The 11,322-nt window shown below is 42.7% G+C and overlaps 1 long non-coding RNA gene across 1 annotated transcript; it reads left to right on the plus strand.

Moving 5' to 3' along the window:
* The first annotated feature begins 1,064 nt into the window (after window positions 1-1,064).
* On the plus strand, window positions 1,065-10,958 carry LOC149129103 (uncharacterized). The gene is made up of 2 exons (XR_016240500.1): window positions 1,065-1,189; window positions 8,739-10,958. It is a non-coding gene; the product is annotated as an uncharacterized LOC149129103 (long non-coding RNA).
* Window positions 10,959-11,322: the final 364 nt, after the last annotated feature.

Here is an 11,322-nt window from a genome sequence, read left to right on the forward strand (position 1 = left end):
ATAGTGTTTGGAGTGTGGATATGTGTATACATATGAGTACGTACATGCACATATATGTTTGTGTGTGTATGCCCATATACATGTTTGTGTGAGTGTGTATGTATGTAGACATTATGAACACAGGAGGTGTTTCTTTCTTTTTTTTATAAATCTCCTTTTACAAAACCACTACATTATAGGGATGTCAAAAAACCGACACCGGCCCCTAAGTGATGGCCTTGAAAAATTCTGTTTTAGTCGAATGAATCGAATCCAGCACTTATTTTGGTCTGCTTTGCTGAACTGCTAGGTTATAGGAGCATAAACACCAACACCAGTTATCAAGCAGTGATGGGAGACAGACACACACATATATATATTCGATGGGCTTCTTTCAGTTTCCATCCACCAAAACCACTCACAAGGCTTTGGTCGGCTTGAGACTATAGCAGAAGACACTTGCTCAAGGTGGCACGCAGTGAGACTGAACCCAGAACCATGTGGTTGGGAAGCAAGCCTCTTACTACACATAATATATGACAAAGATGGTGGGATAGGCTGGAAGTATAAGGTAAGTGATGACGTATGAACGGTCAAGGGGCCTTGCAAGTAAGACAGACATGTGAGCAGAAGGACAACTAGTGCGTATGACTTTTGCTTTCGGGCTTTCGCTTGGGACAGACATGGTGACCCCGCAAGAGTTCAGGGAAATTGGCGTTAGGTTCTGGCCAGAGGTTAGGTCGGTGTATCCTAAGTGGACAGTATAAATGTTGCGAGAGGACCCATGTGACAGATGAACCAAGCTTTTTAGCCCATTTCACACACCTGCTTATACCCACTGATCCACTGACTTGTACGAGTTAAGGCAGCTGGTGTATATATATATATATACAAACATATATGCTGTGTGTAGCATCGTGTGAAAGAGGGAGGCTAGTATATATTATATAAAAAAAACTTTAAGGCGCTGCTCCAGCATGGCCGCAGTCTAATGAATGAAACAAGTAAAAGAAAGAAAGGAACATGAGAAAAAAACCCATACATTTCGTACGTATACCTGCGGCTAAAGACACGCAGCTAGCTTTACTGATTGAGTGTGACAAGGGACGGATTGATGTCTAGCAAGATATATTTAAACGAAGTCTATGAAAAGCATTCGACAATCCAGAATCGACCCACCCTCTCTGATCGAAGTAACCAAGTCTCGAAGGTAAATTCTTCCATTTATTGTGAGATGATGGGGGGGGGGGGGGGTGGATTGGTTCGCAAAAGTTTTGCTTCGTCTCGACGTTTCCATGGAACCTTTGATTTCTTTGTAGGATGCCAAGAAGATTCCGTCCAGATTCTCTGTTGTCGGCTGAATTCCTGATTGTTGTTTCTAAGTTATTTGGGGATGTAAGAGAGGTGCAATTGTATCCCCTAGACCGTCCCTGGTTTGTTTTCGATAAGCTTGGGTTCATTTCTGTGTATGTTTTTGGTTTATTTTCCTTCAGCAAGGGCTTATCCGATGCCTATTCTACGATGAACTGTGTTTCGTAGTTAATAAACAAATTGCTTTGTCTTTGCCAGCCTTGTAGCGAGTTTGTTTCTTCAGCTTCACAAGTTGTTTGCCACAGTTTAAAGACACTTTCCAAGCGTTGACCATCTCAATGTTTCTTTAATTCGTTGTAGATTTCCTCATCTATGTTCTTCAATTTTTCTTCATTGCTCAGCGCTCTAAGCTTAAGCAGTTCTATTTCTGTCTTCATGTTTTCCAAGTGTTAGTTTCTCCCATAATTGTCTTTGTTGGTCCTGTTCGTTTGGAATACGTTTAATTTGGAGTTTATGAGGCAGAATTTAACCAGTGTTCATAAATTTCTGCCTTGTGCTTGTTTTTGATGATGTTCCAGAAAGTAACCTTTCTGGCTTTAAGTTTTTCATTCTATATGTGTATAATGCGGTTTTTAATTGATAGTGGAGGGGGATGGGCTTCTATCTTGTGTATCATCTTTAGGTGGATTTTCATTTAAGCAATTATTATGTGGTAAAGAATGAAGAGTGGTGCATAATTTGGACAAATATTGATTGAGCTGTTGCAGGGATTGTTCTTTCTCTTCTTTTCCTCTTGTGTGGAGCGAGTGAGTTCATCAGTGTTTCTAATCAAAAGTCTCAAATTCGTGTTCATCTCTCTCAGTTCCTTAAGAGTCTCTTCATTCCTTAAGAGTCTCTTCGTCTCAAGAAGATTAAGTTTGTCCAAAGACACCTGGAAAAGGTTTAGTTTTTGAAAGCATTATATTTCGGTTGCCTACTTCCATGAGAGTTACCTTGTCTGTTGGAATACATTTTTAGATTACTGGCGTGTACAATACATGCTCACACATGTATGTATGTATATATATATATATATATATATATATATATATATATCATCATCATCATCATCATCATCATCATCATCGTTTAACGTCCGCTTTCCATGCTAGCATGGGTTGGACGATTTGACTGAGGACTGGTGAAACCGGATGGCAACACCAGGCTCCAGTCTGATTTGGCAGAGTTTCTACAGCTGGATGCTCTTCCTAACGCCAACCACTCAGAGAGTGTAGTGGGTGCTTTTACGTGTCACCCGCACGAAAACGGCCACGCTCGAAATGGTGTCTTTTATGTGCCACCCGCACAAGCCAGTCCAGGGGCACTGGCAACGATCTCGCTTGAAAATCCTACAGGAGCCAGTCAGGCGGTACTGGCAACGGCCACGCTCAAAATGGTGCATCTCATGTGCCACCCGCACAAGAACCAGTCCAGGGGCACTGGCAACGATCTTACTTGGCTTGCCGGGTCTTCTCACGCACAGCACATTTCCAAGGGTCTCGGTCCGTAGTCATCGCCTCGGTGAGGCCCAATGTTCGAAGGTCTTGCCTCACCACCTCAGCCCAGGTCTTCCTGGGCCTACCTCTTCCACGAGTTCCCTCAACTGTTAGGGTGTGGCACTTTTTCACGCAGCTATCCTCCTCCATTCTCACCACATGTCCATACCAGCGCAATCGTCTCTCTTGCACGCCACAACTGATGCTTCTAATGTTCAGCTTTTCTCTCAAGATACTTACACTCTGACGGGTATTCACATTGACATTACACATCCAACGGAGCATACTGGCTTCATTCCTTGCGAGCTTACGTATGTCCTCAGCAGTTACAGCCCATGTTTCACTGCCATGTAGCATGGTTGTTCGTACGCATGCGTCATACAGTCTGCCTTTTACTCTGAGTGAGAGTCACTTTGTCGCCAGCAGGGGTAAGTGCTCTCTAAACTTTGCCCAGGCTATTCTTATTCTAGCAGCTACACTTTCAGCGCACCCACCCCCACTACTAACTTGGTTGCCCAGATAGTGGAAGCTATCAACTACCTCTAGTTTTTCACCCTGGAATGAGATAGAAGTTGTTTCCTGTTTGTTTGCAGTCTTTATTGCACCTGAACATCTGCCACAAACAAAAACTAACTTGCTAGTTAACCTGCCTTTGATGTTGCTGCACCTCTTATGTGTCCATAGCTTGCACCGGGTACATCTTATAGAGTTACTACCTACTCCTTTTCTACATACTGAGCAGGGCCATCTACCTGAAGGGGTTTGTGTTTTATCTACCTTCCTACTTATTAGGATTTTGGTTTTAGCTAGGTTGACTCTAAGGCCCTTCAATTCTAGACCTTGCTTCCACACCTGAAACTTCTCCTCTAGTTCTGATAGTGACTCCGCAATTAGGGCAAGGTCATCAGCATAGAGGAGCTCCCAGGGGCAACCTGTCTTGAACTCCTCTGTGATTGCCTGAAGGACTATCGTAAATAATAGGGGGCTGAGGACGGAACCTTGGTGGACCCCCTACCTCTACCCGGAATTCATTGCTGTACTCATTTCCAACCCTCACCTTACTGGCAGCATCTCTGTACATGGCTCGCACAGCTCTCACTAACCATTCTTCTATCCCAAGTTTCCTCATTGACCACCAGATAAGGGATCGGGGGACCCTGTCAAAGGCTTTCTCCATGTCAACGAAAGCCAGGTACAGAGGTTTATCCTTAGCTAGGTATTTCTCCTGCAACTGTCTCACTAGAAATAAGGCATCAGTAGTGCTTTTACCTGGCACGAACCCAAACTGCATCTCATCTAAATTGATTCACTCCCTAATTAGTTGGGCTATGACCCTCTCTGTAACTTTCATAACCTGATCTAACAGCTTGATGCCTCTGTAATTATTTGTATCTAAAGCGTCCCCTTTACCTTTGTTGCAGTTGACTATGATGCTGCTACACCAGTCATTGGGTATGACTCCTTCGTGTATCACCTGGTTCGTAATACTGGTGACTAGGCTATAGCCAACACTGCCAGATATTTTGAGCATCTCTGCAGTGATTCCTGATGGGCCGGGGGCTTTCCCGGTCTTCATACTCTTAATTGCTTTATCTACCCTGGTACTATCAACTCGGATAGCTGGTCCCTCTATTGGGTCGACATACGGCAGGCTCTCTTTCTCCCATTCATTCTCTTTATTAAGCAATCTATCGTAGTGGCATCTCCAGACCTCTTTCTTTGCATCCTCATTTAATGCAAGCGTACCATCATCCATGCGAACACATTTCTCTCCTACAACATCACTATTCTCTCTCCTACACTGTCTTGCAACACGAAATACCTCGAGTCTTTGGTCCTCACGGCGCAGAACATTGGCAAATCTTTCCTTATCTGCTTCCCCTCTGGCTAAATAAACCTGTCGCCTAGCCTCCCTTCTGGCACATTGGTACAATTCCCTGCTACCACTGTTCTTCCAGTCCTTCCAAGCCTGTTTCTTTTGTCTAATAGCCCTGTCTACCTCCTTGTTCCACCACCACATTACTCTGGGTCGGGAGGGGACCTTACACCACCCACAAATCTGGTCGGTGGCTTTCAACAGGTTGTCCCGCAGAAATCTCCAATTGTCTTCCACGTTGTATGATGCTATATCCCCTTCTATTTCGTTAAATGCTTCAAGTAACTTGTCTCTAAGTCTCTGTCCGTTTGCAGGGTCTTTAAGCTTCCACACCCTTCTTCTCCAAGCCTGTCTAATTCTGGGCACCCATTTTGCCTTGATCCCAAAGTCGCTAACTACTAATCTATGTTGTGGGGTACATTCTTCGCCAGGGTAGGTTTTGGCATTTATAAGCCGCCCTCTTTCCCTATTTCTGGCGAGGATGTAGTCGATTTGGCTAGAGTGTCTGCCGGAGCGGTAGGTGACTAGGTGACTGGCAGGTTTCCTGAAGTTGGTATTGCAGACCATAAGATTGGTTGCATCACAGAACTCCAGCAGTCTGGTTCCCTCCTCGTTGCGGGAACCGAAGCCATAGCCTCCATGTATGCCATGGAAGCCCCCAGCACGACGTCCGACATGACCGTTGAAGTCTCCAGCCACAAAGAGAAGGTCCCTGTCACTCGTCGACGAGGTAGTTTGCAAGAGGGTGTCATAGAATTGGTCTTTCAGACCATCTGGTAGCCCCGGTTGAGGTGCATAGGCTGAGATGACAGTAGCTAATCTATGATGAAGCACTAGTCTGATCTTAAGTACTCTGTCACTTACTCTAACGACCTCGATTACCTTATCCACCCATTTCTCCGCTAGAAGTATTCCTACGCCCCCGACCCCGTCAGTGTTCCCTGCCCAGAAAATCTTGTACCTGTGTTCTTTGCCTGTGAGGAACCTCGCAGAACCTCCTCTCCATCTTACTTCCTGGATGCAGCACATATCTATTCGACTCCGTTCAAGCATCTCAACAATTTCACCAGATCTACCTTTCAGCGTGCCGACGTTGAGAGTGCCAATCCTAACAGTATGGGTGTTGGGGGTGTGGGCCTGTAGCCTAGAAAGGGGAAAAGCAGTGTCGTGTACCTGAAAAGAAAACTTGCAATTGGAAGAATTCATAAGCAAAACAGTACCTACAACCTGCAAACATTTCTCAAACTTAATGTGCTACCCAAAGGTAGGGGAGAGGATGGCCAAGGCCACTAGATGGGTTCCGGGAGACAGCCGAGGTTGACAGGATGACAGAGGAATGAACTTCCGGTGGAGGGGGTGGGATGACAGAGGAATGAACTTCCGGTGGAGGGGGTGGGAGGGCGGGTTACCGCCAGCGAGTAGATAGGGCTCTTAATTGTAGATTTTAAATATTTGAGAGACAACAATGCATAAATCGTAATTTTTAAAAGAGCAATGGATTCTAGGTGAATAACGTAGCATGAATTTAGGAAGCTTAGAAAATGAATAAGTATGAATTTAAGACAACAACTGAATTCAATTGAATTTCATGGAGAGAAACAAGATAAATAATAGAGGGCAAACTAAAGCGCGAAGGTATTATGAGATGTTTGAGGCCGTAAATAAATAAAAAATCTTTATCTTATCTGCATCTTGGAGATTTCGTCGTAGTATGTCAGCGAGATAATTTAGAATGGGTTTCTCATTTATATATAGCCAGAACCTGAAGACCTTAAGGAAAAACTACGAAAGAGAGAGAGAGGATGGAGGGGTAGACAGAGGCATGGCGGGAGAAAAGATCATCATCATCATCATCATATATATATATAAAGAGAGAGAGAGAGAGGGGGGACCAGTCAAGCAGCACATCACGCTGTAATTCTTGGGCTGAGAAATCAACACTTAAAAGCCATAATTTTAAGGAGCGATAAGAATTTTTGAATATATATATATAGGTAAGTGGTAGGTTTGCCTCGATCCTTCAGGGGTAGTCTGAAGCATCCAAGCAACCAGGGGATGTTTAAATCCGGAGGCACTCCTGGGGATCACCTGTATGGGTACCGTCATGGGAAGAGGGCGTCCAGAGGCAGGTAATATGTTGCTTAAACTGTAGTTTATGCATTTACTTGGAGGACAATCAGTAAGTTGTCATAATAGTGTTTGGAGTGTGGATATGTGTATACATATGAGTACGTACATGCACATATATGTTTGTGTGTGTATGCCCATATACATGTTTGTGTGAGTGTGTATGTATGTAGACATTATGAACACAGGAGGTGTTTCTTTCTTTTTTTTATAAATCTCCTTTTACAAAACCACTACATTATAGGGATGTCAAAAAACCGACACCGGCCCCTAAGTGATGGCCTTGAAAAATTCTGTTTTAGTCGAATGAATCGAATCCAGCACTTATTTTGGTCTGCTTTGCTGAACTGCTAGGTTATAGGAGCATAAACACCAACACCAGTTATCAAGCAGTGATGGGAGACAGACACACAGACATGAGGAGACACACACACACATACACACACATATATATATTCGATGGGCTTCTTTCAGTTTCCATCCACCAAAACCACTCACAAGGCTTTGGTCGGCTTGAGACTATAGCAGAAGACACTTGCTCAAGGTGGCACGCAGTGAGACTGAACCCAGAACCATGTGGTTGGGAAGCAAGCCTCTTACTACACATAATATATGACAAAGATGGTGGGATAGGCTGGAAGTATAAGGTAAGTGATGACGTACGAACGGTCAAGGGGCCTTGCAAGTAAGACAGACATGTGAGCAGAAGGACAACTAGTGCGTATGACTTTTGCTTTCGGGCTTTAGCTTGGGACAGACATGGTGACCCCGCAAGAGTTCAGGGAAATTGGCGTTAGGTTCTGGCCAGAGGTTATGTCGGTGTATCCTAAGTGGACAGTATAAATGTTGCGAGAGGACCCATGTGACAGATGAACCAAGCTTTTTAGCCCATTTCACACACCTGCTGTAAAGCGGTTGGCATTTGGAAGGGCATCCAGCTGTAGAAACCTTGCCAAATTAATTTGAGCGTGGTGCAGCCTCTTAGCTTGCCAGTCCTCAGTCAAACCGTCCATGGGAAGCAGAATTAAATGATGATGCTTTATTCACAATTTTATAGACTTCTCTCTCACGCTTCCCCTCTTTTTCTCTCTTGTTCTTCACTTTTCCCTTCAACCAATCACATGAAGAAGGCATTACAGTCAGACGAAATAACTAAGGAATAAGACTGAGTTAAAAAGAATTCCACGTTTCACTCGCAGCCTCCCTGACTTCAGCCAATCACATGACAGCCTCATGAATGGGCTGAGTAACAGAGGAAGAAGCAGAATTATTATAAGATTGAATTTTCGTTACCAACCCGGCTGAAACTGGCTCTGGCTCCAACTACAAATGTTGTGTTGTTTTTAGAAGTTCTCAATTAAAATCTCCCACCATACCTTAGTCACGTTCTGTTCCTAAAACTGGCTGAATGATAACTGAGTTATTCAACACAGAGCATCTCGAAATAAATGCACCACTGGGAATGATGTATATTGGCTAATACTGGGTTGGGTACACAAGAAAGTTTTAATATAGAGTTGCACATATTAGTGGATGATCAGTTTGTAATTCTGGATCATTTCCTTGTATCCAGAATAATGTGGCTCCTGGCCTTGCCCGGTTCCATGGTGGTAATGTAAAAAGCATCCTGAACACTATTTATTTATTTACTTATATATTTATTCATTTATTAATTTATATATATATATTTCTTATTTATTTATATTTTTATTTATTTATATATATATATATATATTTATATGGTGTGGCTCCTGGCCTTGCCCAGTTGCTCCCAAGATGTCCAGCCGATGCCAGCAGACAAAATGGATGGTAAATGAGGATAGAATTTATCTATTTTGTATTGTTTTTTTGTCTTTTTCGGGATTTGTGGTTTTATTGTCTAATCTTTTTTTCTTTTTTTTTCTTTGCAGCTTTTCCACATAGATGTTGGTATATATAACATTATACATTACATAAATGTGTATGTGCGTGTGTGTGTACAACATGTCCATATACGCATGCATATATACACAGACTGAGAGAAGAAGAGGAGAAGGGGAGTTAGCTGCCTGCTTATATTTGTACTGATGATGTTATTGAAATTACAATAATTATTATTCTTATTAATCTCCCTTCCAACATTCTTGCCTCCTGTTTTCATTTCTTCCTTATTCCTCCTCTTCCTCCCCATCATACCACAACCTCTGACCCCTTGCTGCTTCTCCTTAACCATTTATAGACACGCTCGTGCACATAGACGTCATCTGCCAAATTTCTTTTCTGCTGTGGTGGCGGCAGTGCTGGTGTTGTCCTTTTTTCTCACTATCAGCTTGGTGTAATAATATTTTTCCTTCATAAATGGTAGCTGACCGCACCATACAGTAAGGTTTTAGCAAAGTTGTATTGGAATAATGGGGCTGGGGAGCGGGACATCTTTAAAAATGTGTGTGTGCATGCGTCTTTCTGTAAAAATATATACAAGTTGGGGGGGCCAAAGGTCATGTGCCAAGATTAAGACTCTAATATCTCTATTGCACATTTCAAAAACAACCCATTTATATTTAATTAGAAAGCAAAACAAATTAGCAAATGTCTGTAGCTTTTATTCTTCGTTGCATGAGGAATATCAACTCCCTGTGACAATGTGTGCACGAATTTCTTTGGACTTTTTTTCTTTTTAAAGCCTCTTTCTGACAGAGACATCTCGGTGGTGAGGGGTCCACTTTGCTATGTGTTGGGCACACCGTATTGCATGAACTTCTCGGACAAATTGACCGGCCGTTGTATGCGATGTTGCTTTTTCTCACGATGCTTTTGGTTGGAGATGTCCACAACTGTTCTGTTCTGTTTTGTTGCACCATCGCAACCAGACTGAAAAACAAGTCCAATGTGCTCCGGAATTGTCAAAGACGTGTTTCAGTTTTTCTAAAATGGAGTGAAATAAAATAATAATAATAATGATTTCTTGTTTCTCTTATCAAACTCATTGGGCCCCAGGTTAAGCTAAACTCTCCTTATTCTCCCCACCAAAGTGAGGGAGTTTGTGTGTGCTCAATGTTTTCCCATTAGATAGTCTGGTAGGTCTGTTGTCCCTTCATTTAGTTCCTTAGCCATCATAACTGCCCCGTTTCTCTCTCTCTCTCTCTCTCTGCCTCTTCAGTATGTATGTGTTGGGGGAGTCTGTAATGTCGTCATGGTTACTGTTTTTTTTTTTCGTTTGTTTTTTCACCACCACAGCTTTACTATTAACAATATTTCAGTCGCATTTTTAAATCTGATAATTTCAGGGCAGGAAACTCATGATTGTCACCTCATCCCTCCCTCCCTCCTTATTTCTAATATCATTCTAAATTCTGTTGCTACAACTACTTTGACGACCACCACCACCACCCACAAGTACTGCTACTACTACTACTACTGTCATGTCTCTGAATCGGCAGAGCGTCAGACAAAAGGTGCTTTATGGGTAGGTAAGTCTGTTTCCCTTGCTAGCTTTGAATCTGTCAAAATACAGCATGGGCCCAAAGTCACACACTGAGACCCCCCTCTCCCCCATATTTCAAAAACAGCACTTTATGGTTAATTACAACACAAAACTAATTAGGAAATGTCAACATCCTGATTACAAGGGTTCGAAACATTCACCATTTGCAGATTTTTTTATTGTTTGTTGTACAAGGAACAGAATTTCCTGCAGAGATCTTTGCACAGGTAGGGGAGGGGGCAACCATTGGTATTTGTCCTGCACACTGCATGTTGCATGGACTCTTTGCACTAATCAGGCACAGGCTGTGTGGTAAAGAAGCTTGCTTTCCAACCACATGGTTCCTGGTTCAGTCCCACTGTGTGGCACTTTAAATAAGTGTCCACTAAGCCTCGGGCCAACCAAAGCCTTGCGAGTGGATTTGGTTGACAGAAACTGAAAGAAGCCCGTCGTGTGTGTATGTATATATATATATATATGTGTGTATGTACATGTGAGTGTATCTGTCTGTCCCTGCCACCATTGTTTGATAGCCGATGGTGTGTTTACGTCCCCCGTAACTTAGCAGTTTGGCAAAAGAGATAGAATAAGTACTAGGCTTAGAAAAAATAATTCCTAGAGTCAATTTGTTCGACTGAGAGGCAGTGCTCCAGCATGGCTGCAGTCATGTGACAAACAAATAAAACAATAATCGACCAACAGTGTTTCAATGTTACACAAAATAATAATGATGATTAATAGTAGTATAAGATGTTATATTTTCGTGTGTGACTTTTGGCCCACCCTGTACCCAGAAATATGACCACCACCACAAAAAATAATAATTTTTTTTGCTATTGAAGTATCGAACGGGGTAGACAACTCTAGATATGTCTTGCTCTTATTTGACCTCCGTGAATTACAGCTTGTTTTTGCCAGATGGTAAGATGCATCTGTATACACACACACACATGTACATACATGCTGCTGCATACAGATAGAGATTTGAGTGCACACGGAATTACATTGTGTGTGCACGGTGCGAGATATAT

Source organism: Octopus bimaculoides, unplaced genomic scaffold (assembly GCF_046866305.1).
Source record: "Octopus bimaculoides isolate indiv1 unplaced genomic scaffold, ASM4686630v1 contig156, whole genome shotgun sequence".
In the NCBI taxonomy this organism is placed as follows: Eukaryota; Metazoa; Mollusca; class Cephalopoda; order Octopoda; family Octopodidae; genus Octopus; species Octopus bimaculoides.